Source organism: Panthera uncia, chromosome B4 (assembly GCF_023721935.1).
Source record: "Panthera uncia isolate 11264 chromosome B4, Puncia_PCG_1.0, whole genome shotgun sequence".
NCBI classification, from domain to species: domain Eukaryota; kingdom Metazoa; phylum Chordata; class Mammalia; order Carnivora; family Felidae; genus Panthera; species Panthera uncia.
The window spans coordinates 70,650,065-70,673,413 of NC_064809.1; the positions used below are offsets into that span (position 1 = coordinate 70,650,065).

Sequence of the window (23,349 nt, forward strand, 5' to 3'; positions counted from 1 at the left end):
GAACAGAACAGCAATTTAGGCACCTGTTTTACTTCATTGCCTAGGGCTGTAGTTCATTAAATTTGACTCTCAGAGAGTAGGTCCTGGGCACTGGTATTTTTTAAAAGCACCCCCAGGTGATTCAAAAGTGTAGCCATGGTTGAGAACCACTGGCTAGGGCCTCTGACCCGTACACAAATAAAAACACCACAAAGAAGTTGTGCTCACGCCAAACCTCCTCGTGCAAGAAAAAGCTATAAAGCTAGTTTGCAAGAAGGTAGGTCATTTCTGAAGTTTCCTCTAGGGCCCACTCAGACCAGCAGCATCACCTGGGACCTTGTGAGAAATGTAGACTCTACGGCCTCTCCACACACCAAGTGGATCAGGAATCTTCAGTTGAAAAAGGTCCCAGGTGATTCATATTTATGTTAAAGTCTGAGAAGCAATGCTAAAAATCCTCAGTCCTAACTAGGCAAGACAAATCAGTTTCTCCTTAGAAAACATTCTTCCTATCAGCTTCCTAAGATTCAAGTCCAGGATTCATCATTGAGAATGCTGCATGTGAATTAATTACTATAGTGATATATAGATAGATATAGGTATAGATGATATAGTTATAGACATACATATATGTGTATGTAATGAAATATAGTATATAATATAATAATATAATGCATCACATAATTTATCTTCCTTTCCAAATAAATTTATTTGCAGAGGAGGAAACCTTAAGTTGTGTTAGGAATAAAAAGCAGTAGCATCAACTATCCGTAACTACCCTGCATTTCATTGCCATTTTATTTCACTGTGGTGGAGAGAAAATAAATAAGATCTAGTTCTTGCCTTCAGGCTACTTATATTCTAATAAGAGATATTGACAAGTAAATAATTAACCAGAACTTAGTGCAGCCTAAAATCCTAAACTAGAAATACAGCAATGTGCTAAGGCAAATGTTAATGTGCATTACAATCACTCAGAAGGCTTGTTCAACCACAGACTGTCCCCGCTCTACCCCAGGTTTTCAGTAAGTCTATGGTGAGACCTGAGACTTTTCCTAACAAGTTTGCTACTGAACAGGGACCATTCTTTGGGAATCACTGGGCTACGGAAACAGAGTAAAAAGAACAGAACGGGATTCTTGTGGGTAGCAAAGGATTAGCCAAACACTGACAGGCAAGGGAAGAAAGAGAAGAGCTTTCCTGTCACAATAACCAGAGTGGGGAATATCTGAGCACCTGGTATGTGGGGGAAGTCTGCTATGATTAGAGGTGGGGATACATGAACTGAAAGATAGATGACACTAGCAGAATGGGTCAGAGTCAATTCATGGATGACCTAGATCGGCAATAAAGGAATTTAAAGTTTATTCCGTGGGCACTGAGGAGTGATGGATAGTATGTGAGGGTAAAAAAAAATTTTTTAAAGACATGATCCAAATTTCACTTTAGGATAGTATTTCAGGCAGCAGTGAGAAGGATGGAGTGGAGAAGCAAGAGAACAGAAGTCAGGAGAGCACAGCAGGGAAGATACTTTCCCAATGATCAAGGAGAATGATCCACAAATAGGGCCATTGTTAGAATATCTGGTGATCTCCACACTTCTGGGAAGCACTAGGGGAGCCCATGATTAGATAGTGGCAGAAAATGAGGGGACATTCATTTATTTAACACACGTATATTGAATTCTTGTTATATTCCAGGCACTGTGCTAGGCACAGAGGAACAGCGATTAAGGAGACAAAGTTCTTACTCTTATGGAGCTCTTGGGCTAGCAGGGAAAACAAAAGCAATAAATAAGTTCAGCAAAGAAGAGGAGAGGCTATGGAACAATGTGTGTGTGATGTCAGAGCTGGGGGTGTGGGCTGGTTGCTTCACCCAGTTTGGGAAATGAAGGAAGGCTTCCAGGAGGAAAAGGCACTTAAGCCTAAATTTTGCAATGGCTAAAATGCTTAAATGATCTGGGCCATCTCTTTATCTTCAGTCAATGTCTTTCTCACTCTTCATGTTCTGGAACTAGACCCCTTTCAATTCTTTTTAGCCTTTGGACCTTTGTACATGCTTTCTCTTTGGCTTGGAATTTTCTTATTTCCCTTACCTAAGGAGTTATTGTTTATCCTATGAGGTTTATCTTAAATAGTACCCCCACAAAGTTTTCCCCGTGTCTCCAAGATGAGATCAATACCCCCACTTTACTCCCTTGAAATCGTCCTGCATTTCAGCTTCCTATCACTTATCACAATAGTAATTATTTGAGGATTATTTGTTTAATGCCAGTATTCCCTCCTAGATTATAAGGTTTGTTGGACAGGATTATGTCCTCTCATTACCTATATTCTGAGCAGTTAACACAATATCTGAAACCTGATAAATACTCAGCATTTCATTTTGTAAGCAAAACCAATACCTAAAGAATAAAAAAGAATAGTTGGGAAGAGGGAGTAATAGGGTAAGGAATAGCAGAATATGGAGGCCCTGAGGTAGAACAGACCACTACTCAGCAAAGGCACTGAAAGGAGACCAGTCTGGTTGGGTTCTAGGCAGATAGATGTTAAGAGATAAGCCTAAAGAGGTAGTCAATGTGAAGACAACGAAGGGTTGAAAACCAGGGAATCTCTCACCAGACCTATGTTTTTAAAAGCCTACTCTGGCTGCTTTATGGAGAGTAATTTCAGGGGAGCAAGAGTGAATAATGACATCATTGGATGGCTTTTCCTAGAGTCGAGGTGCTAATAACATTGGGTGGGGAAGTGGTGGTAGAAAGTGAAACATAAGGACACTTGGGCAAGGTATTTAGGAGCTAGAACTGATGGAGCTTGGTGGTGGACTGAATGTGGGGACAAAGGAGAGGAAAGGTTGTCACAGTTGACATGTAGATTATTGGTTTGTAGATATTATCAGCACCATTTACTAAAGGTGGGAACAATGAACCCCCTGGGTCACGTAGAGCTCCTCTAGCAATGTCCGAGTCCTTCTAAGAACATAGATGCTGAGACTTCAAGGGCAAACTTAGAGCCATGGAACTTTAGAGACCACCAGAGGGACCTTAGCGACCAATCCAGAATATGTGTACTCATAATACTTTTGTATTATATATAATACCGCTGTGCCATGGTGCCAATGCTCCTATACCTCAGTAAACTGGCAGGTGATTGACAATCCCTATCTGGTTAGTGCAGTATATTAGTGTGATTATAGATTTCTTTTCTATATCCAGAGGTGGGCTTTTTGCTTCTAAATCTGGGGTTGGCAAAATTTTTCTGTAAAGGGCCAGACAGTAAATATTTTAGGCTTCAGAGATGATACAGCTTCTGTTGCAGCTATCCGACTTGGCCATTGTAGCTTAAAAGCAGCTACAGAGTGTGTAAACAAATGAACATTGCTGTATTTCAATGCACATGTATTTGTGGACACTCACTTTTGAATTTCATGTAATTTTCATGTCACAAAAGAAGTCCTCCTTTTGAGTTTTTCAACCAATTAAAAACGTAAATCCCATTCTTAGTTCACAGACTTTACAGCTACAGTATTTGGTCCATAGGCTGGAGTTTGGGACCTTCTAAATGAGGGACTTCTGCACAAACACATGGAATCACAAAGTACAGGTAAAGAAAAGCAAGTTTTAATGTCATGTCCTGATTTCATGTAATCCAATGAGGAAAAGGGGAGAAGATTTCTAGCCAAGAAGAGGTATTAAAGTTTCTTATGATTCCAGGGAATTGTGAGCTTCTGAAGCAAAAGGAAAGGGGGAATCATTCCATGTTGTCTGGTTGGGAGCAGCAGACCTCAGTGGCCCTAAAATGGAGTGCCTCACGCTGCCCGGTACAGTTCTGATTCATATTCTTTTTTTTAATGTTTATTTAGTTTTGAGAGAGAGAGAGAGAGAGAGAGAGAGAGAAAGAGAGTTTTGAGCAGGGGAAGGGCAGAGAGAGGGGTACAGAAGATCTGAAATGGGTCATATTCTTATTCTTACTCAGGGCTCAGGTACATCAAGTGAACCAGACATAGAAACTCACCAGTTCTTTTTAATGCTTATTTATTTATTTTGAGAGAGAGAGAGAGAGAGAGTATGCACAAGCAGGGGAGGGGCCAAGAGAGAGGGAGAGAAATTCCACGTAGGCTCCATGCTGTCAGCAAAGAGCCCAATGCAAGGCTTGAACCCAAAACTGTGAGATCATGATCTGAACCAAAATCAAGAGTCGCACGTTTAACCCACTGAGCCACTCAGGATCCCCAGTTCTTTTTGGATATAAAGTTAAATGTCAATCACATTCTTAGTTTTCAAGCATAACACTGGTACCTAGATCCAAACCACTGTATCATCATCAAGTTGGCTAAACTAGCCTCATATAAAAGACCTACAGGCTTCAATGACTTCAGGGACAATATAAAGATTAAAGAAAGATAGTATCATTACAAAGTGACATTTGCTTAATGAACTTCAAGTTATCTCTAAATCAATTTCTCTGGATCTCCTAGCAAAACCTACAAACTCAAAAGATTATCTGCAGACCAAGAATATGTACATCATCAGAGCTGGATGTATATATATCACCATATATGCTCATCAATGCTTTTTTAAATAAATTATAATTGTATGTATATAATTCTTTACATCAAAGTGTTTAACTTCTGGACTATGAACTACTTGAGACTAGAGATCTTATCTCTGAATTATCAGTATCTACCATAATTACTTCACAAAGATGATGCCTAATAAATGTTATTTGAATGAATTAATGAAAAGGTCAAAATATTATTACAATTGTTAATGGGGAAAAAAGTAACATATACTTTTGTTGCAAAATACAAAACCTTATTTTAAAATAGACACTGAGGAATAAATTTGTATATGCACCTATCAGAATTCTACTCTGGAGACAGAGGTCTATGATGAAATAAAGGCATAGAATTCTTGCTTACTTACCTGAGAACCAGGTGGGATTGTATTCATCAAATACCCCTGGGACTACACTGCTGGATCTGCCAATCTCACCGGCTTCTCTCTTGCCACCTTCAGCAGCACAGGCTGAAAAATGTAGACTCACTTTCTCAGTTTCCGCTGTAGCAGGGAAGGTCATGTGCCCATATTATGGCCAGTGTGTTGTAACTTGAGGTCTCTCAGTGCTTTCCTGACAGAGTCTGATAACTGGAACCAACTTTCCTCTTCTTTCTGCTTTGAATATGGGGCAGCAGGAACCAATTTGCAACCATAAGGGTAAGGCCAAAAGAATGCCCACACACATTCTGGCATTACTGAGCTGCTGAACCAATGCCTGAATCTTTCTATCTCTCAACTTCCTATATGAGAAAAAGAAAATATATTAAACTGTGGATAGAATATATTCTTTGTCTTGCAAATGAACATAGTCCTAACTGATGCAAATCCTATTTTGCAAAATAAAAACTCTTAAGCACCAAGTACTTTATTTTTTTTAAGTTTGTTTATTTTGAGAGAGAGAGAGAGAGTGTGTGTGTGTGTGTGTGTGGGCGGGCATGTGTGCATGTGCACGGGTGCCAGTAGGGGAGGGACAGAGAGGGAGAGAGAGAATCTCAAGCAGGCTCAATGGTCAGTGCAGACCCCAACCTGGGGCTCCATCTCATGACCATGAGATCATGAGCTGAGCCTAAATCAAGTGGGTCACTTAACCAGCTGAGCTGAGCCACCAAGGCACCCCACCAAATAAGTACTTTAATCTCCATATGTTAGAAGTCAGTCACTAAATATTATTACTTTATGTTTAATTACAGATTATTTGGAGGTCCTTTTTAAACTTCTGGTCCCCTAGCTCTTTAAACCACTGCCACTCATTGCTTGCTCCTTTAGCACCTCTGCACTTTTTCTGAGCACTAATCTCTCAAGAAAATCTTTCTTCTACTCAATTCTCTGAAGCACAAATACATTAATATTCTATAATTCGTTTCTCTCTTAAATGATGTGGATTTATTTCATCCAAATTTGTTATGACATATTTCCAAAAAGATATAAGGTTACTTATATCAAAAGACTTACATAGAAGAGTGACATCAGCCAGATGGCACACTAGTAAGATCTATACCCTCACTCTCCCACAGAAACACCAAATACACAGCAACTTACAGACCAAAGTAGCTTTGTGACAATTCTAGAAATCAGTTAAAAAGTTGTAGCAAACAAGTGAATGACTAACCAAAGAAAGTCACACTCAAAAGGTAGGAAATTTCAGGATATCTCTGCCAATCCTTGCCCCATTTCATCTCCAGGGCACTGAGGCACTATTAGAAAATGCCCAGTTGCGAATTCCAACCTCGGGGCAGAAAGAAACAAGAGGAAATTGCTTGTGATGTTCTGTCTTGTCTGGAGGATACCTGAGGGATTGGTTTCTGTCTCACCTTACTAGGGGACAGATGGGAATGGTGGCATAGTTTGGATATCAGGTCAGAGGCGTGTGGAAGCAGTGGCGGGCACTGTGGCACATGAATGCTGCAGGAAGGCTACACACCAACAGATACCTGGGTCAAGAGATTATGGACAGAGGAATACAGCAGAAATCTGAGGCCTTGAGAAGAAGAGTTGGGGTGTGACTCATAGGAAAATAAGACATCTAAAAGCAAACAGGAAAACAGGGAAATTGGGGAAAAAACACACACATGGGACTAAGGAAGACACATCCTCAGAAAAGGCTTGAGAGGATCTTGAGCCTTCATACTGAACTAATTAGGGAATATTTACCCCTTCCCAGACCCAATCCACAAAAACCTAGAGAGGGGCTGTTCTTTTCAAATGTCCAATTTTCAACAAAATATCACAAGGCATACAAAGAAACAGGGAAAAACGGCCAATTTAAAAAAAAAAAATGATACACCAGAACTGAAAGTAAAGAATCATAGACTTACTTCACAAAAACTTTAAAATACATGTCTTTAAATATGCTTAACAAGCTAAAGGAAACATGATAGACAAACAACATCTGAAAAATTATAAAGGAACAAAATGAGAATATCAATAAAGAGATAGAAACTATTTAATGAGATATGAGAGATAGAAATTATTTAAAAGAACCAAATACAAATTCTAGAGCTGAAAAACATAATAACAGAATTGAAAAATTCTCTAGAGGGGTTCAACAGAAGACTTGAAAAGATAGAAGAAAGAATCAGCAACTCTGAAGTCAACTTATTTAAAATTATCAAGTCTGAGAAGAAAAATGAATGAAGAAACATGAAGAAAAGCTAGGAGACTTATGGACACCATCAAGTGGACCAATGTATGCACTAAGACTGTGGTCAGAAGAATGAGAGAAAAAAAGCAAAGGACTCATCTGAAGAAACAATGATTTGGAATCCCCCAAATTTGCAAAATAACATAGATATGCATATACACAAAGTTCAACAAACTCCAAATAGGAAAATCCAGAGACCCACACTAAGACTCATTATAATCAAACTGTTGAAAGTCAAATAATTCTGAAAGCATCAAAAGAAAAGTGACTCATCATGTACAAAGGATCCTCAATAGCATTATTGGTGGATATCTCAGCAGAAACCTTACAGGCCAGAAGGCAGTAGGATGATATATTAAAAGTACTGAAAGAAAAAAAACTGTCAGCTGAGAATACTGTCCTTTGAAAAGGAGGGAGAAATTGAGACATTGACAGATAAACAAAACCTGAAGTAGTTCATTACCTCTAGACGTGCCCTATAAAAAAATGTTGAAGGGAGTCCTTCAAGTTGAAATGAACAGACACTGTGCAGTTATTCAGAGCCATACAAAAATATAAAGTTTTTTTTGATAAAATTAAATACATGGACAAATATAAATACCTGTATATTGTATTTTTGATTCACAGCTCCACTTTTATTCCATTATAGGAATTAAAGACAAAAGCATAAAATATATTATAAATCTACATTAATGGGCACATAATATACAATGATGTAATTGGTGGCCTCAGTCAAAAACAAAGCAAAGTGCAGAAATATAAAGGAGTAGAGTTTTTGCACTCAACTGAACTTGAGTTCATAACAGTTTAAAATAAATTATTATGATTTTAGGATGTTTTGTGTAATCCCTTTGGCAGCCAGCCAGAAACAAAATATCTATAGAATGTACCACACACACACACACACACACACACACACACACGAGAGAGAGAGAGAGAGAGAGAGAGAGAGGGAGAAAGAAGAGAATCAAAATGTGTCACTACAAAAAACCAACAAATACAAGGGAACATAAGACAGAGAAAGACAAATACCATATTTTTTCTCTTATATGTGCAATCTAAAAATAAAAACAAATGAATGAATAAACAAACAAACAAACAAAAAGCAAAAGCAGACCCATAAACAGAGAGAACTGATGGTTGCCAGAAGGGGAGTGTGTAGGAGATGGGCAAAGTGGGTGAAGGGGACTGGGAGGTACAGGATTCTAGTTATGGAATGAATAAGTCACAGGAATAAAAGATACAGTATAGGGAATTAACCAATGGTATTCTAAAAGCATTGTGACAGATGGTAACTATACTTGTAAGTATAGCATAATGAATAAACTTGTCAAATCACTATGCTGCACACCTAAAATGAATGTAACATTGTATGTCAAGTATACTTTAATAAAAAAAAGAAAAAGGATAATCATGATAATAAAATAATGTCATTTAGGAAAAAAAAGAAAGCACTAATAGAAGAAATGAGAGACATAAAGCTGTAAGAAGTACAGAAAACAAATAATGCCAATAGTAAGTCTTTCCATATCAGTAATTATTTAAATGTAAATGGATTGAACCTCCCAATCAAAAGATGTAGATTAGCAAAAAGGTTTTAAAAAATGGGATCCGACTATACACTATTTACAAGAGACTTACTTTAGATTTAAGGACATGCATAGGTTGAAAGTAAAAGGATGGAAAAAGATATTCCACATAAATGGTAACAAAAATTGGGCAGGGGTATATACACTAATATCAGACAAAGACTTTAAGTCAAAACCTGTTACAAGACACAAAGATGGACATTGTATAATGATGAAACTATTTACCAAGAAGGAATAAGCTGTACAAAAAATATGCACCAAACACCAAAGCTCCTGATAGATGAAGTAAACATTGACAAATTTGAAGCATGAAATAGAAAGCTCTACAATAACAGTAGGAGACCTCAATAACACATTATCAATAATAGGACAACCAGACAGAATATCAACAAGGAAATAGAGATCTTGAACATTAGAGCCCAATTCGACCTAACAAGCACATACAGAACACTCCACTCAACAGCAGCAAGATATATATTTTTCTCAAGTGCACATGGAAATTTCTCCAGGTTAGACTATATATTGAGCCACAAAAAATGTCTTAAATTTTATTGTTTTTAATTTTTTTAATGTTTATTTATTTTTGAGAGAGAGAGAGAGAGAGAGAGACAGGGTACAAGCAGGGGAGGGGCAGAGAGAGAGAGGGAGACACAGAATCTGAAGCAGGCTCCAGGCTCTGAGCCATCAGCACAGAGCCTGACGCGGGGCTCAAACCTGCAGACCACGACCATGGTCTAGACCAGCTAGACCATGACCTAGCTGAAGTTGGATGCTTAACCGGCTGAGCCACCCAGAAGCCCCCAAAAATGTCTTAAATTTTAAAAAGTTGATCATATAAATGATCTCTGCAACTACAATGGGATGAAAATATACATTAATAGAAGAAGGAAAACTGGAAAATGCAAGAATATTTTGAAATGAAACAGTACCCTTTTAAACAACCAATGAGTCATAGTGGAAATCACAAGAGAATTTAGAATATTGAGACAAATGAAAATGAAAATATATCAAACAGAGATTCAGCAAAAGCAGTGCTAAGGGAGAAATTTGTAGTTGTAAATGCTTATTTAAAAAAAGAAGATCTCAAATTAACAGCTTAACTTTATACTTTAAGGAGCTGAAAAAGAAGAACAAACTAACACAAAGATAGCAGAAGAAAATGAAACGATTCAAGCAGAGATAAACAAAATAAAGAATAGAAAAACTATAGAGAAATATCAGTGAAACCAATAGTTGTTTCTTTGAAAATGTGAATGAAATTGACAAGCCTTTTGCTAGACTATGAAAAAAAGAAAGACTCAACTAAAATTATAGATGAAAGAGGGATACTACAATAGATTTTACAGAAACAAAAAATATTATAATAGAGTATGAACAATTGTACACCAACAAATACCCCACATGAAACAGACAAGTTCCTAGAAACACAAAACCTACCATGACTAAATCATAGAGAAATAGAAAATCTGAACAGATCTCAAACTGTTAGGAGACTGAATGAATAATCAAAAACCTTCCAACAAATAAAAACTCAGGACCAGAAAACTTCATATGTAAAGTCTACCAAATATTTAAAGAAGAATTAACACTAATTCTCCTCAAGTTCTTCCAAAACATTGAAAAGGAGGGAATACTTCAAACTCATTTTATGATGCTGGTATTACATTGATACCAAATCCCAACAAATACACTGCAAGAAAACTGTCATCATCAATCATCAATATCCCTGATGATTCTTACTGCTAAAATCCTCAAGAAAATACTGGCAGACAGAATTCAACAACATATTAAAAGGATAATACATCATCATTAAATAGGATTTATTCCTGGTATTCAAAGATGGCTCAACATACAAATATTAAATAATGTAATACAACTCATTAACAGAACAAAGGGGAAAAAACCAAACCAACAAACAAAAAGCCCAAAACCAAAAAACTGTGATCATGTCAACTGATGCAGAAAAAGCATTCGACAAAACTCAACACTTTTTCATGATATAAACACTCAACAAACTAGGAATAGAAGGTAACTGCTTCAACATAATAAGGCCATATTGGACAGTTAACATCAGTGGTGAAAGACTGAGAGCTTTTCCTCTAAGGTCAGGAATCAGACAAGGTGCTTACTTTCATCCTTCCATTCAACATAGTACTGAAGATCTTAGCCAGAACAATTAGGTGAGAAAAAGAAATGAAAGATATCCAAATTGGAAAGGAGGTAGTGAAATTATCTCTGTTCACAGACAACATAATTTTATATGTAGAAAGCTCTAAAAGTTACACACACACACACACACACACACACACACAATCTAACAGAATAAACGAATTTAGCAAAGTCACAGTATACACGATCAACATGCAAAAATCAGTTGCATTTCTCAGCATCAGTGAATAATTAAAAAAGAAATTAAGAAAACAATTCCATTTATGATGACATTAAAAAGAATAAAACACTTAGGAATAAACTTATCCAAGCAGGCAAAAGACATTTCTCCAAAGAAGATTTCTAAATGGCCAAGAATATGAAAACATGCCCAACATCACTAATTGTTAGAGAAATGTAAATCAAAACAACAGGATACCACCTCACACCCATTAGATGGTTACCAGCAAACAAACAAATAAGTAGTGTTGGCAAGGATGTAGATATTTTTGGAACATTTGTACACTGTTGGTGGGAATGTAATATGGTTTAGCACTCTGGGAAACAGCATGGCAATCCCTCAAAAAATTAAAAAGAGAATTTCCATATGATCCAACAATCCAGCTTCTCAGTATGTACCCAAAAGATTCAAAAGCAGGCCCTTGGAGAAATATCTGTACACTCATGTTCATAGCAGCATTATTCAGTGGCCCAAATGTTGAAGCAACCCATTTCCATCAACAGATGAATGGATAAACAAAATGTGGTGTATGCATTTAAGCCTTAAAAAGAGAGGAAATTCTGGGACGTAGTACAACATTCATGAAACTTGAAGACACTGTAAGCAATATAAGCCAGTCACACAAGTACAAATACTGTATGAATCCATAGGTATGTACCCAGAATAGTCAAAATCATAGAGACTGAAAGTAGAATGGGAGTTTCAAGGGACTGAAGGAAGAGGAAATGGGGAATTGGGGTTGTTTTATGGGTATACAGTTGCAGCGTTTTAAGATGAAAAGAGTTCTTTAGATTGGTTGTACAACAATGTGAATGCACTTAACATTACTATAGACTTAAAAATGGTTACAATAGTAAATTATATACATATACATATATATATATCGCTACAATTAAAAAATTGTTTAAGACTTATACAAAAAATCAGTAAAATAAATAAAGTAATTGACAACCAGAAACAACAGATGAAATAAAATTCAGATATTCTATCATGTTAGTTAGCATGACTCCAGTGCTTAATCATCATAGCTTCCTGTCATTCAGAGCAGAAAGAGAAATGTGATAGCTTTCATAACTCTTTTACTGAAAGGGTGGGAAAATCAGTTCTCTGGAAGAGGTATAGTTTTCCTTAGCATGAAATCCTGATTCTTACTCCTTTGTAGTATCTCAGTTATTTTGTTTGTTTTGTTCTGTTTTTACTGTTCACTGGAAACTTTTGTGATTTTTCTCTTTATCTTCAATATGCAAAATTTTGCTATGATGTGTCTGTCTAGGTCTTTTTCCATTTATCTAGCTTCTGGTAGGCACTATAAATCTGATGATTTATGTCTGGGGAATTTCCTTCCATTATTCTTTTGATGATTTCCTCTCCTGGATTCTTTGTGTTCTCCTCTTCTGCCACTTCTGCCATTCTGCAACATCTACCATAATGATGGAGTTTCTGGAACTATTTTCCATGTCTCTATTTTCCTCTCATATGTTACCTTTACCTTTTTGCTCTATAATGTGGAAGAATTCCTTAATAATTTTTGGGGGTGCCTGGGTGTCTCGTTCATTAAGCGTCCAACTTCGGCTCAGGTCATGATTTCACGGTTCATGGGTTTGAGCCCCATGTCGGGCTCTGTGCTGACAGCTCAGAGCCTGGAGCCTGCTTCAGATTCTGTCTCCATCTCTCTCTCTGCCCCTCTCCTGCTCGCTCTCTGTCTCTCTGTCTCTCTCTCAAAAAATAAAATAAACATTAAAAAATTTTTTTAAATAATAATTTTCAATACTCCCACTTTGTAATTGGATATTTAGTTATCTCATTCTTCTGATAAGTTATATATTATTTATGTATCTATTTAGATTTTTATAATTATGTTTATATTTCTAGAATCCCCAGCTGGCTCTATTTTATAATAGTATTTCTCATTTTGTGGATATACTATCTTCTCTTACCCCTCTGAAAATATGACATTATAAAGATTTTTTTTTTGCCTATTAACTCTGCTCAGGTGTTGACTTTTGAATTTATCTGCTGTATCTCTTTCATGGTGTTGCTTTCCTAAGTGGTGAGTTTTAGTTTGTGTTCATTTTTGTGGTTGAGACTCCCTATTCTCCTCTCTGTAGTTACTTCTTCTATTTACTGCATGTTGACAATTGCAGTTATGGGCAAAGATCTAAAAATCCATGTCCTCATGTCATGTCCCTGAAAGCATTTTCATATGCAGTTTCAAATGGTCTAGGCTGCAGTCCTCTGAATTGTGCTCAAGGCTTCAATAAAGTCTTATTAAACAGGCAGCCTGGACCTGGCTACTACGATGGGGAATTTAGGGATGGATGCCTGCACATCTGTGCCCATGCCTGAAGCAAAGTAGTGTAGGGAGAACAGCCGCAGCAGCTAGAAGAAAATCTATCTCAAGGCAGTGAGAGGGGCCTGCAGTGGAGCTAAGTAGAGGTCGAAGCCAGATGGCCAGCTAAAGTGAGCCAACCAGGATACATGGGTGGAACATGTAAGCATGAGAGAATATATTCTCAGAGACACCTGAAAGAAAGAAAGAGGATTTCTATAGGAAAAAGGAACAGGGATTCAGATTACTGAAAGTTGGACATTAAAGAGAAATGAAATGTGGAATATTTGGATTATGTAATAAATGACATAGAGATAAACTTGAAGTGTTCATATTCTTGATGATGTCAAAAAATGTTAATAAAGAAAGTAGATATTTTCACAAGGAAGTTCACACAATACCATTAGAAGAGAATAATAATCAAGATTCTGTATATCTCCTTGACAGAAAACAAAAAAAAAATCTTATTTCAGGAACAGAATGAGTAAGAGGCCCTGGTTAAGCACAGTAATGAACTACAGAGGACAGATGACTAGGTTATGTGGTAGGAGATATTTTGAAACATTTCATAAAATTTATATTAATCAATAGATACATATATCAATGAAGCAGAATAGAGAACAGAAATAACCTACACAGGAGACCCAACTGATTTTTTACAAAGGTGGAAAAGCAATTCAATGGAGGACAGTCTCTTTAACAAATGGTACTGGGACAACTGGAATTGTACAGAAGAAAATGAACTTCAACACAAGTCTCATACCTTATGCAAAAACTAACTCAAAATGAACCATAGACTTAAATTTAAAATACAAACTATAAAACTTTTAGAAAATATCATAAGAGAACCATTGGGACCTACAGCTTAGTGATGTTCTTTGAGATATGACATCAAAAGCATAAAGGAAAAAATGATAAACTGAAATTTATCAAAATAAAAAACTTTTGCTATGTTAAAGAGCTTAAGAAGATGAAGAGACCAAGCTAGAACATGGAGAAAATATTTGCAAACCATGTACATGACAAAGGACTTGTATCTTAGTGTAGAAAGAATGTTGTTTTGTTGTAAAACAAACAAGAAACACCTGATTATAAAATGGGCAAAAGACATGAAGAAACATTTCACTGTGGATATATGGATAGAAAATAAGCACATGAAAAGATGTTTGACATTACTAGCTATTTATGGAGGAAGTAAGCCTTAAGCCTGTCCTTAGATGAGTAGGATTTTATAAATAGGAGTGGTATAAAACATAAGCTCAAGACTCACTTTGCATCCCAACAACATTCTTTGGCAATATCTGCCTTTAAATTTTTCTGTTAAGTTACATAGCACTATGTCTAGAATAGTGCTTTTGTAAAAAGAATTATATATAATCTATCTATCTATCTATCTGTCATTGGGAAAATTTGAACACTAGGTGATTTGATGTCATTTAAGAGTCATTTATTAACTTAAAATATTTTTAAAAATTTTAATGTTTATTTATCTTTCAGAAAGAAAATGAGCAGAGGAGGGGCAGAGAGAGAGGGAGGCACAGAATCTGAAACAGGCTCCAGGCTCTGAGCTGTCAGCACAGAGCCCAAATGTGGGGCTTGAACTCACAAGCCATGAGATCATGACCCAAGCTGAAGTCAGCCACTTAATAAATTGAACCACCCAGGCACCCCTACTGAAAAATTTTTTAGTGTGGTCATGTATTTTAAAAGTCCTTAATTTGGGGGCAACTGGGTGGCTCAGTCGGTTAAGTATCTGACTCTGGATCTCAGCTCAGGTCTCTCACAACCCTGAGTTGTGAGTGCAGGATCCACATTGGGCTCTATGCTGGGCATACAGCCTGAAGGCTACTTAAAAAAAAGAAAAAAAGTCCTTATCTTTTAGAAATAAATACTGAAGTATTTACTAAGAAATGTTATTATGTCTTAGATTTGCTTACAAATAATCCAGTGAGGAAATGAAGACAGTGGGTGGGAGTATGGATGAAACAAGACTGACTATAAATGTGAAGTTGATAGGTTAATATTGGTTCAATATAATGTTCCATTTCTTTAAGTTTGAAATTTTTCATAACAAAGATTAAAGTAAACTAAAATATATTTACATACATGTTTCTATGTGCATAGAAAAACAAAATCTAAAGGACATGTTTCAAACTGTTAACCCTGAGGATCTCTGGAGTAGAGAATTGGAGTGAGTGAAAGGAAGGGAAATTTATGTTTTTCACTTTATGCACTTTGAGATTTTTACAGTGAACATACAATTTTTAATTAGAAAAAATAATGAGGGGTGCCTGGGTAACTCAGTCAGTTGAGCATCCAACTCCTGATTTCGGCTCAGGTCATGAACCTGAGGTTGTGAGACTGAGCCCCATGTCAAGCTCTGTAATGAACATGGAGCCTGCTCAAGATTCTCTCCTTCTGCCCCTTTCTTCTGCTTGTGCCTACTCTCTGAAAAATAAGAAAAAAGAAAAAAAACAATGAAAAATTAAAATGTATGATTGCTTTTTTACATTTAATTCTTCTTTTAATTAGTTATACATTATAGAAATTTTTCAAAAGTATAAAATTTTAAGGAGACTCAAATATTGCTAAAAATTTATGGAAGGAGAAGCATGTAAAAAATGTTGTGAAGTTAAACTTGAGAATCTTCTTATATACAACTTGATACAGATCTTATGGCTTTTAAAAGCAACTAAAATAACCCAACTGCATGGACTCATCCATTAGATTTACATTTCTTGAAGACATCAGAAAAATGCTGAGCAAGTCACCTACTGGAAATTTAAACAATGATCTGGAAGGGTGACTTTACCTCAGGCTCAGTTGTTGAAATTTGAGTCTTAGAAAAATACTTATTCTATTCGTAACCACTAGGGCTCAGTGTCTTCTTTAAAATGTGAAATTAATGCATTTTAGAAAACAAAATAATCACAACACTTACTTTCAACTGATACTGAATAGAAAAGAGACTGTCTTTGTAATAGTCCCTGATCTTAAAATATTCCAGGGAAATTTTGAAAGATGGGGATGGGTCATCATTAAGACACTTCTTTTATTTTCCTTTCTCCTGAGATGAGTGAGGGGAATTTTTTTGTATATTAAAAAGAAAACTAGAGGTGCCTAGGTGCCTCAGTTGGTTGAGCACCCAACTCTTGATTTCGGCTCAGGTCATAAATCGAGGGTCATGGGATCAAGCCCTGCATCGGGCTCTGCACTAGCGTGCAGCCTGCTTGAGATTCTCTCTCTCTCTCTCTCTCTCTCTCTCTCTCTCTCTCTTTGCTCCTCTCCCCCCTGCTTGCATTCTCTCTCAGAAAGAAAGAAAGAAAGAAAGAAAGAAAGAAAGAAAGAAAGAAAGAAAGGGAAAGAAAGAAGTAGGGAAAAAGAGAAAACTATATTGCCCTAGAGATGGATTTAAGTTTTTAGTCATTATTTGAATTTCTTCTTCTAAAGTGTTTCCTATATTGTGATAGGCAAACTCACTGAGAAGAATTGAGCAGAATTGAGCCTCCCATCATATGACCGTGGGTAAATTGAGGCAAGTAGGTAGGGGCTCTGCATTTAGATGGCTGGCACTTTCTCTTTCCTTATTTATAGGCAGCCTTTCAACATAGAACTTCATATTTTTAGATTTCCAAGGGACTTCCAAGGTAAACACAACTATTCGAATACACTTTATGGGGTGTTCAAATAGTTCTGCTGCCGAGTGGAAACCTTTCGGTTCTCACGGTGAATCTCTCATGTTAGCAAGCTTAAAGGTTTGTCACATCTATCAATAGTACTGACAACCTTGTCCTGTAAATACCCTTCCCCCAAAGCAGCATTTTAGGAAGTAATTATGTTCCTCTTTTGGTATTCCTGTGCTGACATAAAGAGAAGAGAAGGTCTGCAAATACTTTCTCTGTGACAAGACAGTGTTAGAGAGGCAGCATGCACCCCCACTTGCCCTGACTCCCCTCCCAGTGGAAAGAAGTCTGGCGGATCAGACCAGGCAGTTATCGGGCCACGCTCTCTACTCAGTGGCATACTCAGAGCCACTGCACACGTGATGCGTGTCCTCTCACTAGTATGGCACAAAAGTGCTCATCTGGTCTGTGGGCACAGCTAGCAGGGCCTGCCCTTGCCAAGGCCACCAGGTGTCTATTCTCTCTTGGCATGAAGAATGGGCATGTGCTCTGCAGGTCTGCCGCCTTCCTTTGAGATGGGTGGTGAGAGGCCTCCATCCCCAGGCTGGCCCTGACCAGAACGTCTTCCTGATATTTCATTCCCTCTGTCAACCCATCTTTTGTCTGTTCATCAGCCAGGATCCTGGGGAAGAAGAGGCGGGGGGAGATGAGTAAAAGAATGCATGTACAGAATCTCATCACAAACCCTCCAATAGCAATTTATACAGGGAATCACAATATACCCTAGAAACTCATATTGCCTTCACATATAGAAATAGTTCCACAATGTAGACTATGCCCAGTTCTGGCATCATCCATGCAGATTCACAAGTGACTCCATCAGGGCTTGCCTTTAGCACAGCAGGTGCCTTCCCTTCCATGGGTGATGTGAGTAAACAAGTACTTCTTTGGTTTTCCCTTAGATCTCTCTAAGGGTCAACTTACTGATATGTGCATATAGTTTTAAGATTTTGAGGAATAATTGCATGAGAAAAGATTTTCAGAGGAAGGTTTTTTTTGTTTGGTTTGGTTTTTTTGTTTTGTTTCTTGTTTTGTTTTTTCAGTTTACCCCCTCATCTCCTGACAGAATAATCTGTTTATAATAGAGCACTGTAGTGTTCTACAATTAGGATTACCAGATTTAGTAAAAACAAAACAAGATGCTCAGCTAAATTTGAAAAGTTTTTAACATTTTTTATTTATTTTTGAGAGATGGAGAGAGAGCATGAGTAAGGGAGGGGCACACAGAGAGGGAGACACAGAATCTGAAGCAGGTTCCAGGCTCTGAGCTGTCAACACAGAGCCCAACGCAGGACTTAAACTCACAAACCGTGAGATTATGACCTGAGCCAAAGTCAGATGCTTAACCAACTGAGCCAGGTGCCCCTGAATTGGATAAAAAATACTATACTTAGTATAAATGTGTCCTATGCAATATTAGGTTGCATACATTTACTTTGTGGGACATACTTACACTAAAAATTATTTGTGTTTACCTGATAATTCGTATTTAACTGGATACCCTGTATTTTATTTATAGGGTTCTATACAGGCAACCCTATCTATAGTAGAAAACTTTCACCATAGAAGCCAAAGACCTTTAAGTTTTTTTTAGTTTTATTTTTTATTTTTTTAAATTTACATCCAAATTAGTTAGCATATAGTGCAACAATGATTTCAGAAGTAGATTCCTTAGTGCCCCTTACCCATTTAGCCCATCCCCCCCACAACCCCTCCAGTAACCCTCAGTTTGTTCTCCATATTCATGAGTCTCTTCTATTTTGTCCTCCTCCCTGTTTTTATATTGTTTTTGTTTCCCTTCCCTTATGTTCATCTATTTTGTCTCTTAAAGTCCTCATATGAGTGAAGTCATATGATTTTTGTCTTTTTATGACTAATTTCTCTTAGCATAATGCCCTCCAGTTCCATCCACGTAGTTGCAAATGGCAAGATTTCATTCTTTTTGATTGCCAAGTAATACTCCGTGTGTGTGTGTATATGTGTGTGTGTGTGTATCTATATCTATATCTATATCTATATCTATATCTATATCTATCCCACATCATCTTTATCCATTTATCTATTGGTAGACATTTGGGCTCTTTCCATACTTTGGCTATTGTTGATAGTTCTGCCGTAAACATTGGGGTGCGTGTGTCCCTTTGAAACAGCACACCTGTATCCCTTGGATAAATGCCTAGTAGTGCAATTGCTGGGTCGTAGGGTAGTTCTATTTTTACTTTTTTGAGGAACCTCCATACTGTTTTCCAGAGTGGCTGCACCAGCTTGCATTCTCATAAATTTTTTTAATGTTTATTTATTTCTGACAGAGAGAAACAGAGCATGAGTGGGGGAGGGACAGAGAGAGAGGGAGACACAGAATCTGAAGCAGGCTCCAGGCTCTCAGCTGTCAGCACAGAGCCCAACGTGGGGCTTGAACTCACAAACCATGAGATCATGACCTGAGCCGAAGTCGGACACCCAATTGACTGAGCCACCCAGGCACCCCGAAGCCAAAGATCTCTTAAAAGCCCAGATGTTCATTAAATAACTTCTTCTTTATCTTTAGGCAACTAATATTCTCTCCTTCTTTCCTTTCTTCAGCAAATGTTTAGTAAGCATTGATTACATGCCAGATACTGTGTGTGTGTGTGTGTGTGTGTGTGTGTGTGCTGGAATAAGAAAACAAAGAAGTCAGAGAAAAAATTAAATATAAATAATATTTTTAAATGATGATGAAAATAAAACGGGTGACGTGATAAAGAATGTCTGAGTGGAGCTGGCTGCCTTAGCTCCAACTATCAGGGAAGTCCCCCCAAAGAGGTACTATTTCACTTGAGTCCTGGGGAAAAAGAAAGATGCAGACATAAGAAGGTTTCATAAAAATCAGCTATAAGCAGAAGGAACCATAAATATAGGAACTATGGTATATTAATTTTCTATGGATGCTGTAACAAACTACTATCATCTTGATGGTTTACAACAACAGAACTAATTTTCTCAAAGTTCTAGAGGCCAGAAGTCTGAAAACAACGTGTTGGCATGGCCACACTCCCTCTGAAGTCACCAGGAGAGAATCCACTCCTCGCCTCCCTCACTTTCTGGTAACTGCCAGAATTTCTTGGTTTTTATTGGAATCGCTCCAATCTTCAAGGCCAGCATCTTCAAAGCTTCTCCTGTGTGATTGTCTGACTAATATTCCTCTCTCTCTTTCATGTAAGGACACTTGTGATGGCATTGAGGGCCCATATTAATCATATCTGTAATCCATCAATCAATCACATCCCTTTTTTGCCATATAAGTTTACATCTGCAGGTTCCAGGGATTAAGATGAGGATATATTTGGTGGGTTGGTGGGGGAGGGGATAATGTTCAGCCTACCACAGTGGGTAGGGACTCGACATGTCCTAACGGTGTGTGTGGCTGGAACAGCATGAACCAAGGGAGAGGCGCAATGAAGAGGAGAGGTAGACAGGGCCTGTGGGCCCAGGTAAGGGAGACAGGTTTTACTTTAATGGCAATGGGCAGCCAGTGAGGGGTTTTAAGCAAAGAGCGACAAGATTTACATTTTAAAAGCATTTCTCTGGTCACTTTGTAGAGGCTGGACAGTAATAGGGGCAAGAGCTAAAGGAAATGAAATTGTTAGAGCTGTGTCTCCTACCAGAGAAGGGCAGGCTGAAGCACTGGTAGCTTAGATTTGGGGAACAGCAGGGGAGGGACATTTGGGACAGAGGGAATAGATTCTGGAGACAGAACCATGAGGATTTACTGATACATTAGATAAGGGGGTGGGGGAAGAGAATATCATTCAATTCTCCTAGGTTTGGGGCTAAATGCTAATAAAAAGCCAAATGTTGTTGTTTGATGGAACTGGGTAAGAATCTCCAGTCTCCTCTGCAAAGAGGATTTCACACAGAGTTAAGAAAAGGAGGTTTTGTTTTGTCCTAAAATCCATTTGATAAAGTAAGCATGCTTTTGGGGAAAGAAATACTCTTTTTCTTCCTTCCAAAATTGAGTCTTAACAAAGGCATCACACTTCAGAGCACGGTTAAAAAGAATGAGAGCAGCGCTGTTACAAAGATTGATGACGACTTGATGTGCACCTGTTAAAGCTGCGAACTTCTCGCCTTCTGGGTCAGGTTCACTTGGCAGGTGGCATCTTTCACGTCCAGAGTGAAGAGTGGTTCAGCAACCAGGAAATCCTGTGTACAATGATGTTTTCCACCACAAGGTGTTCATCAATAAAGAGTGGATGGCAACAAATCAATTGCTTTGTTGCAAGTTGGGCAGAGATAAGAGTGATGGGGAGAACTCCTATCAGGTGTGGGAGTTAGTTCTTGTCTGTGTTCTGTCACCAAAGACCAGTGACCCATGACCACTGCAAGTCATTCCATCCTTCCGGCCTCAGTTTCCTCAACTGTAAGGGGTAAGAGTTGTTGAGAAAGTCAAATGAAATAATGAAAGTGCCAGAAACAATGCGACCTAAGTACAACTTGTCTATATGATATCGTATCATATATCATACCATGTTGTATTATATATTTTATCATATCTGATTCCTCTACAGCACCTTGTACTTAATTGTTGCAATACTTTTTTTAGTCAAATTTAATTAAATAGGTATAAACAACATGGCCATAAACCAGGTAGATTTGTTTGGCAAGTGCTGAGGAATTGATCATTACAGATTGGTACCATGGTTTCCTGACTCATATGCATGTGTCCTTTATCTGAAGAGAAAATGGCCAGCCCAGCTGCCTTCAGTCTAACACAAAGGATTTCAGCCTAAAACGTGATACATGAGGGTCAAGTAATCTCAAATATGTTGTAGGTGACTTCATTAAAATATCAAAGTATTAATGAAGGTCACTTGCAGCCCAGTTTTAGGACTTGAAAGAGTATTCATTATTTCCAAAGGCAAGTTGTTGGGTGAATTTGTCTGACTGAAAGAATAAAAAGTTTCATATGGTTAGAAAAAAAGTTTCATATCATTCTTGATGATTTTATTTGTATAAAATAACTTATTGTTTCAGGTTTTTATCAAGTAGATTTGAAGAGATAACTGTGACTGACTGGATTCCGCCATATCTGTGGCTACCCTGAGATCCCACAGTTTGATGTTGGAGAAAAGATAGAATTCTATGTCCTTCATATACAACATCATTTAAGAACAATAAAACATGAAGAATAAACTAAAATGAAATTTGATTTTCTCCACAACCTGTATCATTAAGATTGTTCACATAATTAAAAAGTTAGATTTAGGGGCCCCTGCGTGACTTAGTCAGTTGAGTGACCAACTCTTGATTTTAGCTCAGGTCATGGTCTCATAATTGTGAGATCAAACCCTGCATCAGGCTCCACACTGAACATGGGGCCTGTTTGAGATTCTCTCTCTCTCCCTCTCTCTCTGACCCTTCCCTGCTTGCTTTCTCTCTCCTCAAAAAAAAAAAAAAAAAGACCTGGTTTTAAAGTTAGATTTATAAGCTAATATTCTAAAACATATGTTGTCTAAATTCACTAATTCATAAATGGGTTACCTTTTAAATATTTCCCATCTTATCTAGGAGCTATTGTCACATTTTTTTATATTTCTTTTCAAAAGTCCAAACTCTATTTTCCTTTTTGTTTTCATATGACCATCTGTTTTTATTAAAAAGATGAAATGTCATACTTAATTTAAAATCAGTATGTTCTGAGGCCATGCTGCAGACAGATCTGGACTTGGACTTATAGTACAGTCCAATAGAGCATCCTTCCAAAAATATACCTTCAAAAATAATTTATCATAACTATGGCTTTAATAACAGGTTTGTGTGTGTGTGAATATTACATGTCAAAGTCCATCAATTTTATTAGCCAAGCCAGGATAGAATGTTATTGAAGAACTGATAAAGATATTTATAATAATTGTAACTGGTAGAAATAAATGGCAAAGCTCGGATTCAGTTTGGTCTTCATGTAATTATACAAGTAGGAACCCCTTGGGTCATCTTGTCTATTTCCATGGTATTAAAGGTAACTGGACAGTATCTGGTGTCTTTTGCATCTATTTTAAAAATAAGGTAGATTGGGAAATATAAATAGAGAATAGGAGTAACCAGCAGCTTTTTAAAAATTCTATCAAGTAGTCTAGACTCACAGAAAGGTGCCCAGCCTGGTTCAGAGACATAATCACATTCTACTTAATAAACCAATGCA

General features: G+C 37.4%; 1 long non-coding RNA gene across 1 annotated transcript; it reads left to right on the forward strand.

Moving 5' to 3' along the window:
• Nucleotides 1–4,922: 4,922 nt before the first annotated feature.
• LOC125918994 (uncharacterized) lies at nt 4,923–22,440 on the forward strand. Its single transcript, XR_007456657.1, has 3 exons — nt 4,923–5,194; nt 20,154–20,363; nt 22,182–22,440. It is a non-coding gene; the product is annotated as an uncharacterized LOC125918994 (long non-coding RNA).
• Nucleotides 22,441–23,349: the final 909 nt, after the last annotated feature.